General features: G+C 49.3%; 1 protein-coding gene and 1 long non-coding RNA gene across 2 annotated transcripts in view; one reads left to right on the forward strand and one right to left on the reverse strand.

The window, feature by feature from the left end:
* ITGA1 (integrin subunit alpha 1) overlaps nt 1-24,372 on the reverse strand; it is a 178,147-nt gene that overhangs the window by 126,771 nt on the left and 27,004 nt on the right. The window lies entirely within an intron of this gene.
* On the forward strand, nt 6,252-8,780 carry LOC120638212. Its single transcript, XR_005659746.1, has 2 exons — nt 6,252-6,523; nt 8,718-8,780. It is a non-coding gene; the product is annotated as an uncharacterized LOC120638212 (long non-coding RNA).

Consider the following 24,372-nt stretch of genomic DNA (forward strand, 5'->3'; position numbering starts at 1 on the left):
GCTGGGGTGGATACAAGCAAATCGGGTTGGACACAGTCCCTGTTCCACGTGGGACTCGCGCTCTCAATTCCCATTTTAGGTGAGGTAACTGCGGCACAGAGAAGTAAAGTGACTTGCCCAAGGACACACAGCAGACAAGTGGAGGACCCGGGATTAGAACCTGTGACCTTCTCACTCCCAAGCCCGTGCTCTACCCATTATAATGATAATGATGATAATAATAATGATAATGATGATGGAATTTTAAGCACTTACTATGTGCCAAGCGCTGTTCTAAGTGCTGGAAGCAGCGTGGCTCAGTGGAAAGAGCCCGGGCTTCCGAGTCGGAGGTCATGGGTTCGACGCCCGGCTCGGCCACTTGTCAGCTGTGTGACTGTGGGCAAGTCGCTTCACTTCTCTGGGCCTCAGTTCCCTCATCTGTCAAATGGGGATTAACTGTGAGCCTCAGGTGGGACAACCCGATGACCCTGTATCCACCCCAGCGCTTAGAACCGTGCTCTGCACATAGTAAGCGCTTAACAAATACCAAAATTATTAACATTATTATCCATGGTAATCAGGTTGTCCCACGTGGGGCTCACAGTCTTGATCCCCATTTTCCAGATGAGGTAACTGAGGCCCAGAGAAGTGAAGCGACTCGCCCGCAGTCCCACAGCTGACAAGTGGCAGAGCCGGGAGTCGAACCTATGATCTCTGACTCCGAAGCCCAAGCTCTTTCCACTGAGCCACGCTGGGTATAGGATGGCCCCATTGCAGGCTCTAGACTGTAAGTCCCCCGTCTAGAATGTAAATTCACTGTGGGCAGGGAATGTACGTGTTTATTAGACCGTACTCTCCCAATCGCTTAGCGCAGTGCTCCGCACGCAGTAAGCACTCAATAAATACTACTGACTGATGAGGCTTCGCTTGAGCCAAGCTAGCCCGAAGGTCCTGGCTTTGACAGTCACAAACGGAGGCCTTCCGAACTGATGGAGAAAAGTCCTTCGAAAATGGCAGGGCAAGTGATAAGAGGAAACTAGAAGGACCACTGAGAAATTTGAAGACCGCACCCCGGATCCCCCGGAGATGCCAAAGCAGGGAAGAATCTCCAAATTTATCAGAGAAGAAACCTGGAGGACGAGTCAGTTGGACAGACTGAAGACTGTGATAGAGTAGGTTAAAAAAACATGGGACAATCAAAGGGCTCAATTAATTCTTTAGTTCAGATTTTATTGCGGAGGTAAGAAAGATCAATAGTCCACCTTAATTGCCTTTGGGGCAGACAGGTCAGAAAAACCCGATCAAACTGCGGCACCACACTGAACCTTTTAGCCTAAATTGATCAACTAGATGAAAGCCAAATGATCAAGGCTACAGAGCTTCCACCTGAGAGTTACTTTAGAACCCAGGGAGAAGTGGTGGAAGTCACAGAAAACGCGCTTGACATGTCATAAACAGTCTGCCATTATAACTGCATCACCATGATTCTCATGTATAAGAAGGGTTCATCGAGGAACCTGTAAATCACATTCCCCAAATCACTTGATGTCCGCTCACTTGATTTCGACCCCGTGGAAGTTATATTTGTCTCTCCCCATTAAAGTGGAAGCTCCTTGTGGACAGGGAGGATGTCATTTCATAACTGAGAAGCAGCGGAACCCAGTGGAAAGAACAAGGCCTTGGAAGTCAGAGGACCTGAGTTCTAATGCCGGCTCTGCCACCTGTCTGCTGGATGACCTCGGGCAAGTCATTTCACTTCTCTGGGCCTCAGTTACCTCATCTGTAAAATGTGGATTAAGACCGTGAGCACCTGTAGGACAGGGATTGTGTCCAAACCAATTATCTTGTATCTCCCCCAGAGCTTAGAACAGTGCTTGGCGCATAGTAAGCATTTAATAAATAGCACAATTATTTTTATTATTAATTCTATACTTTCCAGGTGCCTTGCACCGTACACTAAGTAGACTCTTTCAAAAATTGCCAATACTTGCTATCGCTACCTGAAATTGGTTTTAAGTATCTGTCTCCCGCACTAGATTGCAACTTCTCTGAAGGATCCGGTCGACCAACTGAACTGTAGTCTTCCAAACACGTAGTTCAGTAAACACTTAAATACCACCGATTACTATTCTTACAATGCATAACCTTGGGATTAGAAGAAATGCTCTGCCATGGAAAGAAAACTCGCAATAAGATAGGAATGATCATTTTTTTTGGGGGGGGGGGGTGGTGGTGGTGTAGAAGTGTAAATAGTAGAGCTACTGATGGATTAGTGAGATCCAGTTTTGTTTAACATATTAGTTAGGATTCTAAAAATGAGAGTGGGTGGTGGAATTTTTTTTTTAAACCGCCAAGTTATCGCAAGACACTCAAGCACTTCTCCGTGCTAAAATGCTCAGCAGACTGGGGTGAACTTTGGAGAACTCATAAATCTGAGACTAAAGAACATCAGAGGAGCTTCAGTGAAAGTACAAGGCAGGTACAAGTCAATCATATTTACTAAGCGCTTGCTGTGCGCAGAGCACTGAACTAAGCGGTTGGGAGAGTTCAGCGTAACCGAGTCAATAATAATAATGACGGTATTTGTTAAGTGCTTACCGCGTGTTGAGAACTGTTCTAAGTCCTGGGGTAGATACGAGTTAGTCAGGTTGGACACAGTCCCTGCCCCACATCATCATCATCATAATAATGAAGGTATTTGTTAAGTGCTTACTATGTGCCAAGCACTGTTCTGCCAAGCGCTGGGTGGCACAAACTCTTAAACCCCATTTTACAGATGAGGTAAGTGAGGTCGAGAGAAGTGGAGCGATTTGCCCAAGGTCACATAGCAGATATGTGGCAGAGCAGGACTAGAACCCATGTCCTTCTGACTCCCAGTCCCGTGCTGCTACTAAGCCACGCTGTTTCTCTAAAAAACAGGTTAGAGAACAGTAGATGAGTTTCAGTGAGAGTGAGTACAAGGAAGTTACAACTCAAACATATTTAGTAAGTGCTTACTGTGTGCAGAGCACTGTACTAAGCGCTTGGGAGAGTTCAATATAACAGAGTTCGTAGACACGTTCCCTGCCCACAAGGAGTTTACGGTCTAGAGTAGGAGCTCCATAATTCTGGGCTCAGAACTGTGAGTGACAATTCAGGAGAGAAAGATCGCAGAGTCAACGTTGACTTATTTTCTAACATCGAGCCAATGCCCGAAGCCAACCAAATGCTGAGCATCATTAGAAAGGAGGAAGAAAACGGAAAATTTGTCCTTCACAAAACCACAACTAGATCCAGAGAGCAGCTGTGCTTGCAACATCTTAAGAGAAGCTGGAAGAGGGACAGAGAAAGGCAGTGAAGATAATCAGAGGAATGAAGAACGTTTGTCATGGGAGAAAAAGACTGAGGAAGTTAGGATCGTTCAATCCGGCAAAACAGAGGGTTTGAGGGAAGAGTTTTGAAGTTGACAAAAGCCCGACGGGTGAAGAGGGAAAGATCATAGAATCGTCGTACACAAAATTCCACAGGGACACCCATCGAAGTTTGAAGGCGGTAGGCTCAAATCGAAGAAGAGGAACCCGTCTTTCCAGAGTGGGCGGTAAACGTATGGAATTTATCGAACCAGAAGCAACTACTCCTCACTGGCTTTAAAGCACTCCATCGCCTTGCCCCCTCCTGGCTCACCTTCCTGATTTCCCGCAGCTCAGTATGCACACTTTGCTCCTCTACCGACCTCCTCACGGCGCTTCGATCTCATCTAGCTCACCGCCGACCCCTTGCCCACATCCTGCCTCTGGCCCGGATCCCCTTCCCCCTTCATATCCGACACCTGATAGTCTCCTCGACTTTAAAGCCTTACTGAAATTCCATCTCCTTCAAGAGGTCTTTCCCGACTAAGCCCTCATTTCCCCTACTCCTTTGGCTGTGTGCCCTTTATTCATCCCCACCTCAGCCCCACAGCGCTTTGGTAGATATCAGTAATTTATTTTAATGTCTTTCCCCCTCTAGACTGAAAGCTCCTCGTGGGCAGGGAACTGATCTGCTAATTCTGTCGTATTGTACTTTTCCAGGCGCTTCGTACAGAGCTCTGTGCATTAACTCATAGACTGCTAGATCGTTGTGAGCGGGGAATGTGTCGGCTTATTGTTGTATCGCCCAAGCGCTTTCTGCACACAGAAAGTGCTCAATAAATAGGATCGAGGAGGCTCTCGATAAATACGATCGATTGAGGAGTAGGCTAAAGTCAGTAGGTTTCAGAAGGGTTTGGATAAACAGTGACGAGAGGAAGACTTTGGGATTTTTAAGGAGAGCAACCAGCAAACTGGCCCTACCATTGTCCTGTTTTCAGTGTCAGTGACAGAACAATGGCTCGATAGCTCATCATCCTCATCCTCTGTGCCTCTGTACTCTCCCAAGCACTTAGTGCAGTGCTCTACACTCAATAAGTGCTCAATAAATACAACCGAATGAATGTCTCTTGCTCGGAATAGAAGAGAACCAATAATTTATTCTCCCAAGTTATAATTCCCCAGAAAGAGAACTGTGCCAACAAGTCAAAAATTCACCACCACCTGTAGTAAACACATCAAAAAATAATACCATAATGAAAAACTATTTCCTCTTCCAAAGTTGCGGATAATAAAAAGAGATGGGAAGCACTTGGTCTTAAGATAAGAAGTGACCACACAGATTTCCTTAGGAAACTTTCTCTAGGGAAAAAAGACATATTTCTGTAATGCTTTGTAGAGTGTAAGATAGATGCCATTGGGTGCCAAGATACCATCGATCAACATGAGAAGCAGCGTGATCTAGTGAGAAGGAGCACGGCCTAGTGGATAGTGGATAAGTGCACGGGCACTTAATAAATACCGCCATTATTACTACTATTATTATCACCCCTGCTGCCTTAATGTCTAAACCACTGGGGCCAGAGCTCTATAGTGTTTTTCAGCTATTTCAATGTGCTACTGGAAATCCAAATTGGCTTTTCATTTTGGGGAGATACAGAGGGGTCTTTGTAAAGTTTTGTCTGACTTAATCTTTAACCTTTTACCAAGAAGCAACTGGCTTGCTGGAGTGAGTCCAATCTGCCGGAAAATGGCGGTTGGCCATTTTAAAAAGTCTTGAATTGTCAAATGAGGCAAGGCGAAGCTGCTTGCAAAACCATCCCCGCTGACATGAATTGGGACTTGTTCAAAACCGAGCTAGGCTTCATCCGATCCAGCAACTGTCAGCTTCCTAAAATAGTGATCCTGAAGTTTGCAAATCAACTGGAAGGCGGAGAAAGGGGTGAATCAAAGCTTTGTCATCCACTTCTGAACCCAGGGCACTGCCGGAGAGGAAAACCCATTCTAAGGTCGCCCAGTAGTTCCAAAAAAAAGGAGGGCCTGGACTTTAGTCCTCTGAAATAAGTCATTGATTGCAAATCTCTAGGTTTGCATATTGTCATGCAGAAACTATTATCCATAAGGCTGCTTTATAGGGAACTTGAAAATCTTTTCTCCTTACATTCAGGATCGCGGAACGGTTCCCATACAACTAGCTAATTCATCATTCGTGGGAAGCGAGGGCTTCTTTCTTCCCGCATTTGTTTCTCAGATCAATAACCGAGACTCAGAGAGAGGGAGGGACCGCCCAGCTCCAACTAGAAGTTGAATAAATCATTTCCCAGCGGGGCTCAGTGGAGAGAGGCCGGGCTTGGGAGTCCCAGGTCACGGGTTCGAATCTCCACTCCACCTATTGCCAGCTGTGCGACTTTGGGCCGGCCACTTCACTTCTCTGTGCCTCAGTTACCTCATCTGTAAAATGGGGATTAAAACTGTGAGCCCCACGTGGGACGACCTGATGACCCTGTATCTACCCCAGCGCTTAGAACGGTGCTCTGCCCATAGGAAGCGCTTAACAAATACCACCATTATTATTTCTCGCCTCACGTTAAGGGCCATAACCTTTACCTAGGTGTCTGTACTCTGTGGCATTTAGTAAGAAAAAGAATTTTGAAATGTGCCGGTGGAGAAGGCTTCTGGGAACACCAAGGACGGCCCGAAAGACCAAAAAAAAAGGATTTGAGAGCGAATTAAGCCAAAGTGGAAGGCCAAATGACTCGATTTAGATGAGCATATTTTGGACACAAAATCAGGAGGACTGATTCTCTGGAGAAGATGCTAATCTAGGAAAAGTCCAGGGAAAACGTGGAAGAGGCAGGCCGGCAGCTAGATGGAGAGAGACCATAACAGCGATAACGGAAGAACCGTTAGAAAGGTTACGGATTCTGGCGGAAGACAGGACGTTCTGGAGAAAATAGATCCATGGAGTCGTTTCGAATCGGAAACGACTCGACGGCACTGGATAGTAATGATAACGATAGAGTTGAAGTAGAGTCAGGTCTCGGATGCTGAGAGCTTGTTTCACCTTGGAAGAAAAAAACTGCCTGTGTGTGAGCATATGCTGATGCTGCTCCCGGCGGCTCTGCTTTCCAAGATAATTTCCAGAAATCACTGCCGGAGGAATGAGTCTGGAGGATTTGCAGGCAGAGAGGACAAGGAGTGTACACAGCTCGCTGCAGGTGAGACAGCTTCGTGAAAACCGAGGGAGGTTAAGGAAGAAGGAGAAGCAGGGTGTTCTGGTAGAGTCAGAAGGACCCGGGTTCTAATGGTGCTCCGCCACTTGTCTGCTGGCCTATGACTTTGGGCAGGTCACTTCACTTCTCTGTGCCTCAGTTACCCCACCTGTAAAATGGGGGCTAAGATTGTGAGCCCCAGGTGGGACAGGGACTGTGTCCACCCCGATTAGCTTGTATCTACCCCAGGGCTTAGTACAGTGCCCGGTGCATAGTCAGTGCTTAACAAACACTGTTAATAATACAGTAAGCGCTCAATAAATACGACTGAATAATAAAAAAGGAGGAAAAGAACCTAAAAAGGGGACAATTTTCCCCTCATAAGTGCTGGGAGGGGTGGTCAGTTCTGCGTCCCAAAGGCCAGCCAGGGATCAGTGGCATGAGTTCAGGAGACAAGCACAACCAAAGCACTTAATACAATGCTTGGCACACAATAAGCGCTCAATAAATACAATTGAACGAATGATGAGTCGAACACAGAATGGGAAAAGATCGACGGCCCAATCTCTGGGTCTGGGAAATAAAGGCAAGGGGGTAGAGAAGGCGTGAAAAATAAAAACTCACAAAGTGAGACGCACAGACAGACACGTAGTCACGTTAACAAACGCATACTCTAACGTGCGCAATCTTTCACACATCCACCAGTGACCACATACCCGCTCCCACACAAATACACCCCTGCGAATCTCCGTGTAGACGTAATCATCCACGGTCATGCTTCTTTTTCCCAGATGCGGCAACAAGTCAAAGTACAGCCGCGCTGCTGACTTCTCAGAATTCCTCAGGTGGAGGGGAGAGGGGAGGCACGGGGTTCAGGGTGGACAGGCAGCCGTGCCCTGGATTAAAGACGGGAATCCTGGCTGCGGTGAAGACTGCCCTTGGCTACGGGGTTGGAGGCAGCGGGGCCTAACGACAGAATGGGACTAGGAGACAAGAGATGAGGATTCTTGTCCCGCCTCTACCAAAGATCTCCTGTGTGACCTCAGGAGATTCAGTTAACCTCTCTGTGCCTGTTTCCTCATCTGAAAAATGGGCACAATGCCTGCCTCTCATTCATTCATTCAATAGTATTTATTGAGCGCTTACTATGTGCAGAGCACTGTACTAAGCGCTTGGAAGGTACACATCGGTAACAGATACAGTCTCTGCCCTCTGACAGGCTCACAGTCTAATCGGGGGGGGGGGGACGGACAGAAGCAGCCTGGTGTAGTGGATAGAGCCCGGGCCCGGGAGTCAGGAGGTCATGGGTTCTAATCGCGGCTCCGCTTGTCTGCTGTGTGACCTTGGGCAAGTCACTGCGCTTCTCATGCCTCAGTTCCCTCATCTGTAAGACTGTGAACCCCACGTGGGACAGGGACTGTGTCCATCCCAATTTGCTCCTATCCACCCCAGTGCTTAGTACAGTGCCTGGCACATAGTAAGCAATGGCCAAATAGCATCGTTATTATTACCATTCTTGCCATTCATTATCATTCTTACCATCATTAAGATCTAGGTTCTATATGGCCAGCAGTTCCGAAAGATGAGGCGGCGCTTTTAAATCTGCTGTGAGTTCTCAAAAGGAGGATCAGTTCTATCGCCAAACTAACACTGCGTGTGTCCTTCTTCGCTTCCCGTGTTTAAAAACGTCCCCATCTCGGGGACTGAAGTTGAAGGTTGTGAGAGAGGAGGCCATATAAGAACCTAACTTGACACAATTTTTTTGTTTAGATTTGCTTCAGGATCCAAGGTTCTTCACAGTTTCCTCCGAAAACACAGCAGTTGCTTTCTCGGCAGATTTTAGGGAAGGAATTAAACAACAAGGCTTTAAAATGAAGCTTTTGATTTGCGAGGCTCGTTAAAGGAAGAGCCCTTAAAGTAGAAGAATGGAAGCAATAACATCCTATAGTAGTAAACTCTGACAGACCTTTAGGAAACGGAACCAGTCTCCAAGACAATGGAAAACATTTGTTGCAGACAGGCGACTCATTAGGTTTACGCTAAAGCGCTCGAAGTTCGAAGGAAAAAGCGACTTGTAGAGAACGTTCTGGTGCCCAGGTGACCCCCGTCGGAGCTAGTCGAGGCTCAGATTTGAGAACGAGAAAACTTAGAATTTTCTCAAAGCTGTCGTGGTGTTTATGCTGCTGTTTGCTTTTCCTAGGAACCAAGCGGTCAAGTGGCTTTGAAAACATCGAGTATTAAAAACACAGGCTCCAGAGGGCAACCAGATCGAGCTTTGTCATTTTAGGCTCTTAATGACTTTGGACTCAATTACGAAGGGCGGGGAAAATGCAACACCTACACAACTAGTTCCACGGTTGAAATAATATCAGCTCACGGTGAGTCGGGCAACAGCTCTGGTACCTCGGGTGAGAAGTCATCAAAACAGAATCAACAACCAAATCCAGAAGCACTGTGGCTTAGTGGATAGAGCACGGGTCTGCGAATCACAAGGATCTGGGTTCTACTCCCGGCTCCACCATTTACCTGCCCTGTGACCTTGGGCAAGTCACTTCTCTGTGCCTCAGTTATCTCATCTGTAAAATGGGCGTTAAGACCGTGAGCCCCACCTGAGACCAGTCAGGCAATCGTATTCATTAAGCACTTTAGGCAGAGCACTGCACTAAGAGTTTGGGAGATTACGATATAAAAACAGACATATTCCCTGCCCACAACGAGCTTATCGTCTAGAGGGGGAGACAGATGTTAATATAATAATGTTGGTATTTGTTAAGCGCTTACTATGTGCAGAGCACTGCACTAAGCGCTGGGGTAGACACAGGGGAATCAGATTGTCCCACGTGGGGCTCACAGTCTTCATCCCCATTTGACAGATGAGGTAACTGAGGCGCCGAGAAGTGAAGTGACTCGCCCACAGTCACACAGCCGACAAGTGGCAGAGCCGGGATTCGAACCCATGACCTCTGACTCCAAAGCCCGTGCTCTTTCCACGGAGCCAGACATAATAATGTTGGCATTTGTTAAGCGCTTACTATGGGCAGAGCACTGCTCTAAGTGCCGGGGTCAGACACAGGGAAATCAGGTTGTCCCACGTGGGGTTCATAGTCTTAATCCCCATTTTCCAGATGAGGTAACTGAGGCCCAGAGAAGTGAAGTGACTCGCCCACAGTCACACAGCCGACAAGTGGCGGGGTTGGGATTCGAACCCATGACCCCCGACTCCAAGACCCGGGCTCTTTCCACTGAGCCACGGTACGTAAGTGCTGTGGGGTTGGGGGGGGGGGGAATGAATGAAGGGAGCAAGTCAGGGCGACGCAGAAGGGAGTGGAAGAAAAGGAAAAGAGGGGTGCGACAGGGCAGGCCTTTTCGAGATGTGCCCCCCAAAAGACTTTGAAAGTGGGGGAGAGCAACTCAGGCCAGGCCAGAGGCAGGACGTGGGCAAGGGGTCGGCGGCGAGACCTCCCCCCTTGGAAGCCCTACCGAAGGCGCCTCCTCCAAGAGGCCCTCCCAGACGAAGGCCCACCTTTCCCCGGCTCCCGCTCCCTTCGGCGTCACCCCGACCCGCTCCCTTGGTTCGTTCCCCCGCCGTCCACCCCACCGCACCTACTCATATATGCCTAGATCTACGATTCTATTCATTCATATTGATGCCCGTTTACTTATATTGCCGCCTGTCTCCCCCGCTCTAGACTGAGAGCCCGTTGTGGGCAGGGATCGTCTCTCTTTACTGCCGTAGGGTACTTTCCAAGTGCTCAGTACAGTGCTCTGCGCACGGTAAGCATTCGATAAATACGACTGAATGAATGAATGAATGAATGGAGAGATCGAGGAATAGTGAGTAGGTGGGCACTGGAGGAGCGAAATGTGTGGGCCGGCGTGGAGTAGGAGAGTAGCGAGGTGAGGTGGGAGGGGGCGAGGTGTTCCCCAAACGGGGACTGGGTCCAGCCTCATTAGCTTGTATCGACCCCAGCACTCAGTACAGTGCCCGCCACACAGTAAGCGCTTATCCAACACCATTTAAAAAAACCTCAAAAACCCCAACGTTCACTCCCCCAAGCAGCCAGAACGGGGTACCGGATTCCATTTTCCAAATTTTAGGTTCTCAACGAATGCAACCATTACTATTAAGTGCTTTCTCTGTGCTAAACCCTGGGGTAGATTCGAGGTTATCAGACCGGGCACAGTCCCCGTGTCGCTATCTAGCTTATCCCTATTTTACAGATGAGGAGACCGAGGCCCAGAGAGGTTAAGCGACTTGTCTAATATCACACAACAGACCAGTGAGGGAGCTGAGCCTCGACGCAGGCTCTGCCGACACCCCCGGTCCCGTGCTCCGTCCACCGAGCCACAATAGACCGTGACTCAGTTGGCTTCTTTGGGCCCCCTCTGCCGGCAGACACAGCAGGTATTAGAGCGGTGGGTAGCCGAATGCATAGAGCAAGGAAGGGCCTGGGAGTCAGACGGTCATGGGTTCTAATCCCAGTTCCGCCACTTGTCTGCTGCGTGGCCTTGGACAAGTCACTTCACTTCTCTGGGCCTCAGTTAGCTCATCTGGAAAATGGGGATTGAGACCGTGAGCTCCACATGGGAAAGGGATTGCGTCCAACCCGATTTGCTTGTATCCATCCCCGCGCTTGTACAGTGCCTGGCACATAGTAAGGGATGAAAAAAACCCATAATAATATTAATGTGCAGAGCACTGTTCTAGGCGCTTGGGAGAGTACGGTAAAAGAGAATAAGGAGAAGGTAGACCTCCAGAAAGGCAATATTCCTTCTGTCTCCATTTATCTCCAGAATAAGTGCTTCTGACAGAATGTGTTGCTTTACGGCTTGCTGGGAGAGGAGGTTCTTATTTGGACGCCAGATCCCTACTAATGATTTGAAACGGAATACTCATAAAAAGTGATATCCGTTAACAATACTAAGTATGGTATTTGTTAAGCACTTACTAAGTGCCAAACACTGTCCTAAGCGCCGGGGTAGATACACACGGTACTCTGGTTGTCCCACGAGGGGCTCACATCCTTAATCCCCGTTTTACAGAGGAGGTAACGGAGGCACAGAGAAGTGACTTGCCCTAGGTCACACAGCAGGGGACTGGAGGAGCCAGGATTAAAATCCAGTTCTCCTGCCTCCCAGACCTGTGCTCTTTCTGCAGCGATCTGGACGATGCCGGAACAAAATGTTCCCCCGGCTTGGATTTTCGAGATGATTGCTTTAACTATTTCTCTGGGGAAGGCTGCCCAGAAAAATGATCGATGATGCGCCAGAATCCATTTTCCCAAAACCAAGATGAACACGCAAATGTCAACAGCGGAGGCAGAAAGCGCGCTGAACGGTACAACGAACAACAGTCTGGTTTGTTCAATCAGTCTGGAAACTTCAGTCCGTTTCCTAGAAGGCCGACCTGCAGCGGACAAGGTGTGTTATTTTTAGAGGAGGATTTCAGCCTGAATTCGGAGGCCAAATCTAGTCCTTAAGTTCCGGCTGAGGGCGAATCCCACACGGCTCCTTTTCATCCCAACACACAGCTGGGAAATGCGAACCCTAAACACACACCACCACAAAAAAGGACAAGCTGTTTGCGTGTCCAGGACCGTGAGTCCTGCCTGGACTGTTCTCGTTAGTCAGTCAGTTGTATTTACTGAGCTCTTACTGTGGGCCGAGCGCCGACCTAATAATAATTATGGTATTTGTTAAGCGCTTCGCGCCAGCCACTGTTCTGAGCGCTGGGGTAGATACAAGATAATCGGGTTGGACACAATCTCTTTCCAACACAGGGCTCACCGTCTTAGTCCCCGTCTTACAGACAAGGGAACTGAGGTCCAGAGAAGCGAAGCGACTTGCCCAGGGTCCCACAGCAGACAAGTGACGGAGTCAGGACTAGAACCCACGTCCTCCTGACTCCCAGGCCCGTGCTTCTCTACAATCAGCTGTGTGACTGTGGGCAAGTCACTTCCCTTCTCTGGGCCTCAGTTCCCTCACCTGTAAAATGGGGATTAACGGTGAGCTTCACGTGGGACGACCTGATGACCCCGTATCTCCCCCAGCGCTTAGAACGGTGCTCCGCACCTAGTAAGCGCTTAACAGATACCAACGTTATTATTATTATAATAGGATATATGACTTCTGCTTCTCTATGACAACAACAGACACATTCCCTGTGAACTTCACCCGCAACGGTGTCTTCTTTGAACCCAAATGAATCCAAAAATGCTGAGAAGAATTTTTCCCACTTCCACTGCATCGTGCTCCTCCTGCTCTGGGGGAGTGGGATATCGGGAAGGGAGGGAGGACTGGGAGATGCCCAGGATCTAGTCAGGCTGACAGTGGGATGAAGCAGCACGGCTTAGCGGACAGAGCACGGGCTTGAGAGTCAGAGGTCGTGGGGTCTAATCCCCGCCCCGCCACTTGTCTGCTGTGTGACCTTGAGCAAGTCGCTTCACTTCTCTGTGCCTCAGTTACCTCATCTGTAAAAGGGGGATGGAGACTATGAGCCCTTTGTGGGACAGGGACTGGGTCCAACCTGATGGCCTGATATCTATTCCAGTGCTTGGCACAGAGTGAGTGCTTAACAAATACCACAAATACCGTAATTATCAGGATTACGACGAGAGGGGAAAGAGAAAACTGCGGGCATCTTCCGACGGACAGATCCGCTATCAGGAGGCATCCGGGGAAGGTGATGGCACGGGAAGCAGCGTGGCTCTGTGGAAAGAGCCCGGGCTTGGGAGTCAGAGGTCGTGGGTTCGACTCCCGGCTCGGCCGCTTGTCAGCTGTGTGACTGTGGGCGAGTCACTTCACTTCTCGGTGCCTCAGTTACCTCGTCTGTAAAATGGGCATGAAGACTGTGAGCGTCACGTGGGACAACCTGATGCCCCTGTATCTACCCCAGCGCTTAGGACAGTGCTCTGCATATAGTAAGTGCTTAACAAATATCAACATTTATTTATTTTTCATTCAATCGTATTTATTGAGTGCTTAATGTGTGCAGAACTCTCCCAAGCTCAAAAGAACAATATAATAGATGCATTCTCTGCCCACAACGAGATTACAGTCTAGAGATTATGAGCTTACTTTAGCCGGCTCAAAATAAATTATCATTATTATTATGGTATATGTTAAGCGCTTACTGCCCAGCACTTAGAACAGTGCTTGGCACAGAAGCAGCGTGGCTCAGTGGAAAGAGCACGGGCTTGGGAGCCAGAGGTCATGGGTTCGAATCTCAGCTCTGCCACCTGTCAGCTGCGTGACTGTGGGCAAATCACTTTATTTCTCTGTGCCTCAGTTCCCTCATCTGTAAAATGGGGATGAAGATTGTGAGCCTCATGTGGCACCACCTGATCACCCTGTATCTACCCCAGCGCTTAGAACGGTGCTCTGCACAGAGTAAGCGCTTAACACATACCAACATTATCATAGTAAGTGCTCAACAAATACTATCGTTATTAAACACTGTTCTAAACACCGGAGGAGCTGCAAGTTAATCAGGTTGGATGCGGTCCTTGCCCCACAGAGAGCTCACAGTTTAAGTAGGAGGCAGAAAAGGTAGCTGATCCCTATTGTACAGCTGAGGAAACTGAGGCACAGGGAAGTTAAGTGACTTGCCCAAGGTCACACGGCAAGAAATTTGCAGAGCCGGCATTAGAAGCCGGGTCCTCCGACTCTCGGCTGTGACAAAAACCCATACGTTGCTCGGAAGTGGATTCGAAATCACGCGAGCCATTAAGAAACATCGATGGAAGATTTTTTTTGGAGAAAATGAATGTGGGTTTTGCTCCGCGTAGACATAATTCATGTTGCGTGGCCACTCCTTGAGAGACAGACTTTCAGATTTGCCACGGAGCCTCTTTTCCGCGGACACAGAGGGAGACTGCCCCCTGTCCAGCCGGACAGTCTAAACCCAAACCAGCCCTAGAACCAATCGATCGGTCGGTCGGATTCACTGAGCGCTTATTATGTGCCGAGCCCTGTCGTAAGCGCGTGAGGGTTACAGTCCAACAGGGATTCACGCTATGATGTTTGTCATCTTCATTAGGATTTTGGGGGAGTGACCGAAGTGGTGTGGTCCTAGTAGCAGCAGCATTTATCGAGCGCCCACCTGGTGCGGAGCACTGTTATCGGGAAGCAGCGTGGCTCAGTGGAAAGAGCCCGGGCTTCGGAGTCAGAGGTCAAGGGTTCGACTCCACTTGTCAGCTGTGTGACTGTGGGCGAGTCACTTCACTTCTCTGGGCCTCAGTTCCCTCATCTGGAAAATGGGGATTAACCGGGAGCCTCACGTGGGCCAACCTGATGACCCTGTATCTCCCCCGGCGCTTAGAACAGTGCTCTGCACATAGTAAACGCTTAACAAATACCAACATTATTATTATTAGGCACGGGAAAAGTACAGAATAACAAAATGACAGGTTTCCTGTCCACAAGGAGCTTCGAGACCCGTAAGCTCCTCTTCCCCGGCACGTGTGAGGCTGAAGACGGTGGAAATCTGTCGATCAATCGATGGTATTTATCGGGCGCGTACTATGGGCAGAACACGGGGTATTTTAACAGTTCTGTAGATTGGCTGCAGATACGTGTGTTGGTAGCCTAGTGAGCAAGGCTAGAAGAGGGAAGAAGTGGCCAGTGCGGTGGGGTGACCGCCTCTTGGCTGGCCAGTGAAAACATCTGCTGGGGCCAAGACGCTTTGCGTATGTCCGAGAGGCTGTTTCACACATCACCTCTCCCCGAAATGCCTCGAGCTGAAACGCTGCAGTGTTTGAAAAATCTGGGTGTGGAAGGCAGAGTATCCAAAATAAACGGCCTGAGCTAAGGCTCTCGGCATTTGTCTTCGCACCGGGCCAAAAACATAATTTGGCAGCTTTCGTGCCTGAGCGCGAAACCCAGTTTTCCTACCTTGCAAGCCCTAAGGGTTTCATTTTGGCCAGAGGGACTGTAGTTTGAAACAGAAGGCTTATTGCTACCGCACAGAATATGACGCACGAGTAGTTCATTGGCCAGGCAACGGAGTTTTCCCCATTTCAGCGTGAACGCCTGGGATTAGGCGCCGCCGGCTCGATCCGTTGTGTCGAAGGACGAATTCCTCGTAGGATCGTCATTGGTCAAATTTTTAACGAGCCCTTAATATTTAATACAACCAGATGAGAGAGACACCCTTTATTTTACTGGCGTCCGTCAAGCGCTTACTACGTGCTAAGCACCGCACTGAGCGGTGGAATCGGTACGAACTAACGAGGTTGGACAACGGTCCGTGTCCCGCACGTCCCCATTTTACGGATGAGGTGCCCGGGGCACAGAGAAGTTAAGTGACTTGCCCATGGTCCCACAGCAGAGAAGTGGCGGAGCCAAGATTAGCACACAGATCCGCTGCCTCCCAGGCCCATGCTCTTTCAGCAAGGCCACGCTGCTTCTCTTCGCTAAACTGCACTATAAAAAGGGGAATTTCAAAGTCTGTCTACACGCGATGAACAAACGGTACTTCCCGATTTGTTCATCTCCTTCATTAAGGTTCCATTTGTTTTCTACGGAATTTCCGCCACAGATTGACCTTCAGGAAGGTTTGTGGACCAAGCAAAGAGCTTTCCACTGCTGCTCACGCACCATTACCATCCGATAAGCTTGTATAATAATAATAATGATGTTGGTATTTGATAAGCGCTTACTACGGGCAGAGCACCGTTCTAAGCGCTGGGGGAGATCCAGGGTCATCAGGTTGTCCCTCGTGAGGCTCACAGTCTTCATCCCCATTTTACAGATGAGGGAACTGAGGCATAGACAAGTGACTTGCCCACAGTCACACAGTTGACAGGTGGGATAGCTGGGATTCAAACCCATGACCTCTGACTCCCAAGCCCGTGCTCTTTCCACTGAGCCACACCACCTCACCGTTTACTACGGTGCCTGGCACAAAGTAAGTGTTTAACAAATACCATTATCATTATCACCTCCCACCGAGTCAGAGCCCTGGTCCGGGGGGAGGAGATCCGGGTAGACGGCCCCGGTGGAAAGGCAGGAATCCGTCACCTGAACGGAAAACTCGTTTTCTCCCAACGGCCACGTGCTGCCATTGCTGTTACGGGACTATTTCATTCGGTGCCAGTCCCTCGACGTCACACTCCTTTGGAAGCCGCACGGCGGAGTGGCTAGAGCCCGGGCCTGGGAGTCCGGAGGACCTGGGTTCCAATCCTGGCTCTGCCACTTGTCTGCTGTGTGACCCTGGGCAAGTCACTTCACTTCTCTGGCCCCCGTCACCTCATCTGTCAAATGAGCCCCAAGTGGGACGGGGACGGCGTCCAACCTCATTTGCTTGCATCCACCCCAGCGCATAGGACAGAGCCTGGCACATATGGGTGCTTAACGAATACCACAAATATCAGTATTGTTTCAACTTCCCCTTCTGGCTGCGGAGACTGCTGAGGTCCAGCTGGCCACAGTCCGCTTCATCCAGCGTATTTTCAGCATTCTCCATCTCTCCTAAACCCCCTTTCCCTCTCCCCACGCTTGAAATCCTTGTGGGTCCTGCCCCGGACTCTGAGGGGTGGACGAGGGATTTAAAGTGGCTTCGTGGAAACTCCCCCGTGCCGGGCAGCAGCAGCAGCACGGGAGGGAGTCGAGGGAGGAGACTCAGGCTTACTGTGCGAAAGGAGGCGATGGTAAACCACTTCTGGATTTTTACCAAGAAAACTCTCCGGATCCACTACCGGAATGACTGCGGACGGAGGTGGGGGCGTCGTGGGAGAGACGTGTCTCCGGTGTTCGCCGTGGGTCGGACACGACTCGACGGCTCAAGACGACGACAACGTGGAAACCTGCCTCCCTCCTACTGTGAGCTCCACTTGGGCCTGGGGCTCAGAGGGATGACGACCTCACTCTTCTTGTTTCTTCCTCGGCATTTGGTACACTGCTTGGGACACAGCAAGCGCTTAATACCGCAGTTATTATTCTTATAAGGGTGAATCACCTGGGTCTCACAAAAAACCCCATTTTATCTGCTTGCATGAATACTTCCTCTGGGATTTCCCCCACATCTCAATAAATACGATTGACACACACACACACACACACACACACACACACTATATATGTATTAGAGAGGCAGCGTAGCTCAGTGGAAAGAGCCCGGGCTTGGGAGTCAGAGGTCATGGGTTCGAATCCCAGCTCTGCCACTTGTCAGCTGTGTGACTTTGGGCAAGTCACTTCACTTCTCTGGGCCTCAGTTCCCTCATCTGTAAAATGGGGATGAAGACTGTGGGCCCCATGAGGGACAACCTGATCACCTTGCATCCCTCCAGCACTTACAACAGTGCTTGGCACACAGTAAGCGCTTAACAAATACCAACATTATTATTATTATTACTGGCATTTGTTAAGCGCTTACTATGTGCCAAGCACTGTTCTAAGTGCTGGGGGGGGGGATACAAAGTGATCAGGTTGTCCCTCGTGGGGCTCACAGCCTTCATCTCCATTTTCCAGATGAGGTCACTGAGGCCCAGAGAAGTTAAGTGACTTGCCCAAGGTCACACGACTGACAAGCGGCAGAGCCGGGATGAGAACCCATGACCTCCGACTCCCAAGGCCAGGCTCTTGCCACTGAGCCACGCGGCTTCTCTTAATACAAGATAATTGGATTGGACACAGTCCCTGTCCCACCAGGGCTCACAGTCAATCCCCATTTTTCCAGATGAGGGAACTGAGGCCCAGAGAAGTGAAGTGACTTGCCCAAATTCACACAGCAGACAAGTGGCAGAGCTAGGATTAAAACCCACAACCTGACGACTCCCGGGCCCTTGCCGCATCCACTAAGCCATGCAGCAGTTCAGACCGGAAAAGGATGGAACCGAAGGAAGCTTTACGCTCATGAAACGATTTAGCAGGACGGCATAAACAAGAAAAGTTCTGCGTCGACGTTTATGCTTCCTTGCTGAAAAATTCCAGGCATAAAAATGCTGGAATTTGGATCCAGACTTCGAGACCTATGATATTTAGCACCTCCTCTTTGACTTACACCCAGGTTTACATTTACATCTTCTATTTACATTTATATCCAGATAACTGGGACCGTTTCCTTAATCAGAATATGATCGTACGCTTCCCTATAATGGCACGTGTACAAAAGCGCCTTCAGCTAACGTTGGTCCACCAGAGATTTGGAGGTTTGCAATATACGGCCGACTGCTTCCGCTCCCAGGCTTGCAAGTGCAAATTTTACCATTTTACAGGTTCGTTGGCACTTTATCCATGAAGGTCCGAATTTTAAGTACACGTCCCCATAGCCGTATGCAACTGCAAAAATGGGATCTACTAGAAAGATGCCTTTTGTGCCGTTCCATTTAAAATAGGGTCCCGAGTACCAAGGAAAAAAAAATATTTGAAGAGAGAAACAAGTTTCATTCCTTTTACGGTATTTCTTAAGCACTTACTATGTGTTAGAAAACGCTGGGATAGATAGATGGTCTTCAGGTTGCACACTGTCCCTGTCCCACACGGGTCTAGTCTAGGTAGGAGGGTGTAAGATTTAATTGTCATTTGTCAAATAAAGAAACTAAGGCTCAGAGACGTGAGATGGCTTGCCCAAGGTTACCCGGCAGACATGTAATGGAGCCAGCGCCAGAAGCCGGGTCCTTTGGCTCCACTGCTTCTCAGAGTGCATTTTTGGGGTGCATTCTCTGCTCTAGCCATTATTTGCAAAACTGCTAATTAGGCTATGCAAACAGCAAATCAAATTATGGGCCTAGCCTTTAAGATCGGCCTCCCTGTAAATGGTGTGAGGGTAAAATGAACTAGATGGTTAGAGAAGCAGCGTGGTTCGGTGGAAAGAGCCCGGGCTTGGGAGTCAGAGGTCATGGGTTCGAATCCCGGCTCTGCCACTTGTCAGTTGTGTGACTGTGGCCGAGTCACTTCACTGGGCCTCAGTTCCCTCATCTGAAAATGGGGATTAAGACTGTGAGCCTCACGTGGGACAACCTGATGACCCTGCATCTCCCCCAGCGCTTAGAACGGTGCTCTGCACATAGTAAGCGCCTAACAAATACCAACGTCGTTATTATTATTATTACACAAGCCTTATTTTTGAAGTGATTCTCCCCTTCTAGACTGGGGGCAGGGAACCAACTCTGCTATATGGTACTTTCCCAACTACTTAGCAGTGTCCTGCACAGTAAGCATTCAATATTTATGTCTGATTTTTGAAGACCAAAACATAAGGAATTCACGCAAAGGAGTTCGTTTGAGTAACGATTCAGGTTCTCTATTTTCAGTTTAGTTATTTTTGGTTCTTTGCTCAAAAAAAAAAAGGAAAGAAAAGTTCCTTTGAAGTTAATGTATGTTCAAGAACAGCCCCACTTATATAATCCTCTTTCAAATATGCACTCTGTACACTATTTCATTATTGCACAGACAGGACTATTCATCTGGGGACTCGCCATCATTTTATTATTATTATTATTACGATACTTACGTGTTTACTAAGTGCCAAGTTAATCTATGGATAAGAACAGCCCCACTTACGTAAACCTACTGTGCTTATTTACTACGTGCGTCATTACTGCACAGATACGACCGTTCACTTGAGGACTCACCATTTTATTACTACTCTTTTGTACTTGTTCATTCATTCAACAGTATTTCTTGAGCGCTAACTATGTGCAGAGCACTGTACTAAGCGCTCGGAACGAACAAGTCGGCAACAGATAGAGACGGTCCCTGCCGTTCGACGGGCTCACGGTCCGATCGGGGGAGACGGACGGACGAGAACGATGGCGATAGATAGAGTCGAGGGGAAGAACGTCTCCTAAAAATAATGGCGACTGAATAGAGTCGAGGCGATGTACGTTTCATTAACGAAATAAATAGGGTGATGAAAATATATACGGTCGAGCGGACGAGTACGGTGCCGAGGGGAGGGGAAGGGAGAGGGGGAGGAGCGGAGGGAGATGGGGGGAAAAGAGGGATAAGCCGCGGAGAGGTGAAGGGGGGAGCGGTAGAGGGAGTAGAGGGAGAAGGGGAGCTTGAGAGCTTACTACGTGCCAAGCACTGTACTAACTGCCGGGGCGGATACACGATAAATCAGGTTGGAAGCGGTTCCTATACCACATGGGGCTCACAGGAAAGGGAAGACAGGTATACCCCATTTTACAGAGAGGGAAACCGAGGCCTAGAGAAGTACGGCGATTTGCCCAAGCTCACACAGCAGACGGTGGAGCCGGAATTAGAACCCAGGTCTTCTGACTCCCAGGCCCGTGCTCTATCCACTAGGCCGTGCCGCTTCCCGTTTTGACTCGAGGATCAGCGCACTAAACGTCACCATCGACGTTAATCCAATCCATACTACAGATTTAGTTTCCCCAGCGAAAACCAAGCTTAAAAAACCTTTCATTCATTTCAATTTGGAATTAATTTCTTAAACAGGAAGTTCTTGAGTTTCCTGATTTCAGGCAGCTGGGGGCTACAAGGTTAGGGCAGAAGAAGAACAACAGTTCCAGTAGCGGTAAATAAACTCCTCCAAGAAGCATCTGCCACTTTTTATCATTAAAGCACTTTCACTCCAGAGCTTTCCTTCAGAGAAGGGAGGGGCTACAACAAACTCATCTCTGCACCATGAAGCCACTGGAGATGTTCCAGTGACTGACTGTTTATGCTACCAGGGAAAGCAGGAAGGTACTGGGCACCGAGAAGCGTTGTCAGGAGGAAAAACAAAAAAAACCGGCGTCAGTCCCCTGTCCAGCTTCCAGTATCGTCCTCAGGTCACCGTCCTCTCTTATTTTTGCAATTTGCCCTACCGGTCGCAAGCTTCAGCCGCCTAACATCTGGAACTACTGAACTCACCCTTAAAAATGACATTTCTGCCTTTCACGAGAGCATTGTTTTGAACAGGAGTATGAAAAACCCATCACATTCCGATTTGCGGATTAATAATGTTGGTATTTGTTAAGCGCTCACTATGTGCCGAGCGCTGTTCTAAGCGCCGGGGTAGATACAGGGTCATCAGGCCGTCCCACGCGAGGCTCACGGTTAATCCCCATTTTACAGATGAGGTCACTGAGGCACAGAGAAGGGAAGTGACTCGCCCACCGTCACACAGCTGACAAGTGGCAGAGCCGGGATTTGAACTCATGACCTCCGACTGCCAAGCCCGGGCTCCTTCCGCTGAGCCACGCTGCTTCTCAGTGGAAAAGCGATTAAAAAAAAACCAAAGACGCAAAATATGCCTCGCTTCTAATTCGCGGGCATCTACTACCCGCGTTAGAGTCCGAATGCTCTAGAGCGTGATGGGCGAAGCTGAGGTTTCAAGGGGAAACGTACATTTTCTATTTCTTCTAAGGCGATTTACAAGCCTTACCGAAGTTAAATGCATCGAAACGTTTTGGCCTCTTAAATTCCACTCTGATCTACCGTCCCAGGTGACCATCTCGAGGTCAAATGCTTTCTCGTGTCCTCCTGAGCCAGCAGGCGGAATTCGGAAGTGAGGGTGGGACACGGCCCCCGCGACCCAAACTGCCGGATCGACGGCCCAAGCTGGGAGTACGGGAAGGTGGCGATCAAATTAGGAATGGAGGAGGGGGGAGGGCAGAGATTGGATAAACTGAGGCCGGAAGCTGGAATGGCCTAAGGGTGATAAACACCCGCCGCCTCTAACCTACCGCGCAGAGGAACGGGACTCGCAGCAGCCGGTTGCGGGTCGCCTCCGTCCGGAGCTCGAGAAGGCCTCTCGGCCTGCACCGGGGGAGGAGCCGTGGGATGGGTGAGCGTCCCGTCCCGCGGAGAGCTCGCGGGGTTGGAAGCCAGATGCTTCACCGTGGGTATGTAACGTTTAAAATGGATTTGATGTCTAAGAGGGTGCCTCCCCAGGGGGACGTGATCAGGGTGGGAGGTAGCCGCCTCACCGCGTGCCGGTAACCATAAGTGGGTGACGCATTTAACGCGTAAGTGTACGTAACTCAGTGTTTAACGCCTAAGTGCGTTTAACGCAAAGGCGGATTCCTGCCCGGGTGGGGCGAGCACATGGTGGGAGCCAGCCGCCTCACCACGTCGTGAGGAAATCGTTAGGTGGGGTCGGGTGTCCGCTCGCACGCAACGTATCAGTGTATTCCTCCCGCTAGGGAAGCTCTAACCCCATATTCCTCCCAAAGGGGAAGCTTTAACACCATGCTTCCCCCAGAGGGAAGGCCGATTGTCGCGTCTCAATAACTGATTGATTCAATTCGCCCCGCGGAATAAATTCTATACAAAACTCAGGTTTTCCAACCGGGCCTCTCTCTCTCTCACCGATTCCGAGAGAACCCGTCCCCGGCGACGGGTGACATCTACATGTCGGCTTGAAACTCTGATCTCCGTTATCACCGGATCACGTAGTTCTGGGGTGCCGGTGGTGTTAACGGGAGTCTGGCGACAGGAATAAGATAGTAATAGAGTAGCGTTTATTGAGCACCCCGAGGGGGCGGTGTGATGGACGAAGCGTTTGGGAAGTACAGTGTACGCAAGTGACCGATCTCCTGCCCACAAGGTGCTTACATTCTGAAGGGGGAGACGCAGAATTCGCGATCTACCGGGGAACGAGGAGGCCAGATACAATAGGTCACCCCACCCGTTAACATCAACCAGAACAAGAGGAAAAAAATAACCCACCTAATGCTAAATTACCAACTCTCCCTAACAACTGCACCGCCATCGTTTTTTAACGGTACTGCTTAAATGCCAGGCGCCATACTCGGCACCGGGGTAGATACGAGCTGATCGGGTTGGGCGCAGTCCCTGTCCCACCTCAGGCTCACAGTCTTAATCCCCATTTTATAGATGAGGTAACTGAGGCACAGAGAAGCGACTCGCCCAAGGTGACACAGCAGACATGTGGCGGAGCCCGGATGAGAACCCGGGTCCTTCCGTCTCCCGGGCCTGTCCTCGCTGCTGCTTTTTAAAAATAAAGAACGAGGCCTGTCGGACTCAAAGCTGGCCTTAGAAACACAAAGACCTTTCTCCTCCCACCCCCCAGAAGGTGTATATTGTGTGTGTGTGTATATATATATATATATGTATGACAGCAGCAGATGATGCAAGATGACAGATGCAAAGTTGGACAGGATAATAGAGTTTTCCCCTTGACCCAAATAATCAGCAGGTTCTCTCTGCCTAGGATTGATTCAAAAGAAAAGAAACCGAACACTTTCAAAGCTAACGCATTCGATTTGGGGGGAGAATGACCCAATTTTTAATTTTGAATATTTCAAGTCATTAAAGAGCTGACCTATCTTGAGTTGAAATGGCAACTAAAGAGTGATTATAAAATCGAGCTGGACTTCCAAGAGAAAAAGGATAGATCGGTATATATTCTCTTTGAATTACCCCGACCTCACTGGGGCAATGGAGGGGAAACAGCTGCGAGGGAGGGAATTCATTCCACAGCGCTTATTGAGCGCTTACTATGTGCAGAGCACTGTACTAAGCGCTTGGGAATACTAGCTGCTATCAACGATGAATCTCTTATTTCTCATATAGTAGCCTCAAAGACTACAGAGGCTACCGAGGTGGCTGCACGCTGATGACCGCTTAATGTCTAGGGCAGTACGGCACTGGATCCACACTCTGCTATGGCTTCTTTGGCCATAAATGGAATTTGTAAAGTCTTGCAAACACTTTGCCATGCGCCTGCCTGCCAGCTCACGGTGCGCTAGGAAGATGACAAGCGGGAAGGAGGGAGGCAGCGTGGCCCTGTGGAAAGACCAGTGGTCCAGGAGTCGGAGGACCTGGGTTCTAAATCCAGTCTGCCAACTGCTGGCTGCGTGACCTTGGGCACATTACTTCGCTTCCCTGTGCCTCAGTTTCCCCAAATGTAAAATGGGGCTTCAACACCCGTTCTCCCTCCT

The sequence above is a fragment of the Ornithorhynchus anatinus genome, chromosome 1 (genome assembly GCF_004115215.2).
Source record: "Ornithorhynchus anatinus isolate Pmale09 chromosome 1, mOrnAna1.pri.v4, whole genome shotgun sequence".
Lineage (NCBI taxonomy): Eukaryota > Metazoa > Chordata > Mammalia > Monotremata > Ornithorhynchidae > Ornithorhynchus > Ornithorhynchus anatinus.